Source organism: Triticum urartu, chromosome 1A (assembly GCF_056163025.1).
Source record: "Triticum urartu cultivar PI428250 chromosome 1A, HENAU_Tu73, whole genome shotgun sequence".
NCBI classification, from domain to species: domain Eukaryota; kingdom Viridiplantae; phylum Streptophyta; class Magnoliopsida; order Poales; family Poaceae; genus Triticum; species Triticum urartu.
Genome location: NC_141873.1, coordinates 403,366,392 through 403,369,237, shown reverse-complemented (window position 1 = coordinate 403,369,237; position 2,846 = coordinate 403,366,392).

The window sequence follows — 2,846 nt, the reverse complement described above, 5'->3', positions numbered from 1 at the left end:
AGAATAACTTCTCCGTCGAGCTTCCGTCCTCGGCCTGGTAGAACAGTGCGGCATCGGACACACTGCGGGGCAAATCTGCGAATGCTCCTGAAGAGCTCCGGATTTGGGTAAGTAATCGGTAATTCACTTTTACATGCTTGCTTTGCATATAGAAAGCCTTACCCGCCGCTATCTTCTTCATCACGTCGATCTCCTGAAGGTCCTTCTGGGCCTCGGCCTTGGCACTCTTCGCGCTCTCACGGGCCGCGGCAAGCTCAGACCCTCGCGTCTTCAAGTCAAGCTCCAACGCCTCGTGCTTCATCACGAGAGCCTGGAGCTCTTGCTGCACCTCGCCCACCCGAGCCTCGTGCCTCTTTCGCTCGATGCACTCCTGGGCCGCCTTCTCTTCGGCCTGGGACAACACTTGCTTCAGGGTGGCCACCTCGGTCGTGGCCCCTGGCAAACATACAATGATCCTATCATTTAGCAATCGCGTCCTTTTTCTCATCTACAGACGGGGTATTACTTACCCTTGTTCTCCTCGAGCTGCCTCTTAGCAAGGCCAAGCTCTTTATGGGACCCCTCGAGGGCCTCCTTCAGTACAGCGACCTCCGCAGTCAGTGCAGCGGACGCCAGCAGCGAAGCCTACATATGCATATTGACATACTTATATTAGACTCCTGCGATATTATTTGATCCTCTGTTCGCCTTTTCTTCGTGAACACCGAACAAAGCATCAGGGGCTACTTTCTATGCGGTAATATTTCTACTACATTTTAAAAACACTTACCTCGAAGCCTGTTAGAAGGCTAGTACAGGCTTCAGTCAATCCGCTCTTGGCGGACTGAACCTTCTGGATCACCGCACTCATGATAGTGCGGTGCTCCTCCTCGATGGAAGCGCTACGAAGCGCTTCCAACATAGTGTTCGGCGCCTCTGGATGGACAGAGGTCACCGGCATAGGCGTCTCACCCTCCTTAGAAGGGGACCGCCTACCCGAGCTCGGAGCCGTTGGCGGGTCCGGCGCGGTGTTCGGCTGAGGGCCGAACTCGGAGCTCTCGGGGACCCCGTCCCCTCGGCTCCCGTAGTCCGGAAGGTCGCCTTGAGGCGCCTCCTAGATTGTCCCCCCTTGATCCGGTGCCTCTTGAGACAACACCTTGGTGTCGTCGGCTGGATGAGGGGAGGTGGCGGTCGGGACTGGATCACTATCCATGTCTGACGCGCCCAGGGAGCCGTCCGAGGATACCTCGATATTGGCTCGGGGCGGCCTGCATAATTGAGTTCGGCGTTAGGGAAAGCAATGCGACAAAGGAATCCTATGGGTTACTTTGGTATCCGAATACTTACGATCTCCCCTGGGGCTTGGCCCTGGGCAACCACTCGTCTTCACTTTCGTTTGCGGCGGTGGAGCTGTCCGGAAGGAGCGTCCTTCCCTCCTTGGACCCTCCGGCCTCCCTAGTTGGGGCGGCCTTCCTTTTCTTGTCTCCCCCAGTCGGTGGGGGAGCCTCTTCTTCCTCTTCCTCGTCTTTGGGGGAAGAGTGCGCCGCAGACTCATCGGACGGTGAGTCCGACGACGCCAGGCGTGGGGAACTCTTTCGAGCTCCCTTGGCCTTCTGGGTCTTCTCCGGCACCTTATAAGGGGCCGGAGTCAACATCTTCGCCAGAAGGGCGTCTGCAGGGCCTTCGGGCAAGGGAGTCGGACAGTCGATTTGTCCGGCCATCTTCTACCTGTCCTGTTAATGGCACGGGAGTTTAGATCCCGCATAGAATCAATCTATATAGAAAACAAGTATCCTGTGAAAGGTAAAACGACTTACCGCACTGGTGTGGCGCTTCGCGCTGAATCCGCGATCCTCAGTAATGGGGGGAGGGACCGCGGCGCCCTTAAACAGCACCCTCCAGGCATCTTCATGAGTCGTGTCGAAGAGCCTGTTCAGAGTTCGGTGCTGCACCGGATTAAACTCCCACAAGGTAAACTCTCGTTGTTGGCAAGGGAGTATCTGGCGAACGAGCATAACCTGGACTATGTTGACAAGCTTGAGCTTCTTATCCACCATGTTCTGAATACATGACTGGAGTCCGGTCAGCTCTTTTGAATTACCCCAGGACAGGCCCTTCTCTTTCCAGGAGGTGAGCCGCATGGGGATGCCAGATCGGAACTCGGGGGCCGCTACCCATGCAGGGTCGCGTGGCTCGGTGATATAGAACCACCCCGATTGCCACCCCTTTATGGTATCCATGAAGGTGCCCTCGAGCCATGTGATGTTGGGCATCTTGCCCACCATGGCGCCTCCGCACTCCGCCTGGCGGCCCCTCACTACCGTCGGCTTGACATTGAAGGTCTTCAGCCATAATCCAAAGTGGGGCTTGATGCGGAGGAAGGCCTCGCACATGACGATGAACGCCGAGATGTTGAGGATGAAGTTCGGGCCAGATCGTGGAAATCCAGGCCGTAATAAAACATGAGCCCCCGGAGGAAGGGATGGAGAGGGAATCCCAGTCCGCGGAGGAAATGGGTGAGGAATACCACCCTCTCATGGGGCTCGGGGGTGGGGATGATCTGTCCCTCATCTGGGAGCCGGTGCGCGATGTCGTCGGGTAGGTATCCGGCTCTCCTCAGTTTCTTGATGTCTCCCTCCGTGACGGAGGAGACCATCCACTTGCCTCCCGCTTCGGACATGGTTGGAGAAGGTCGAGATGGAAGTGAGGACTTGGGCGCTAGAGCTCGAGTGTGCGGGAGCGGATGAGCAGAGTAGGGAGAAGGCGTGGATGGAAAGGTGAATCCTTATCCCTTTATATGGGCCGACAAAATTAAATGTCCCCACTTGCCTAGTAAAACTCACTTATCCCCCAAGCGCCGCAATTGA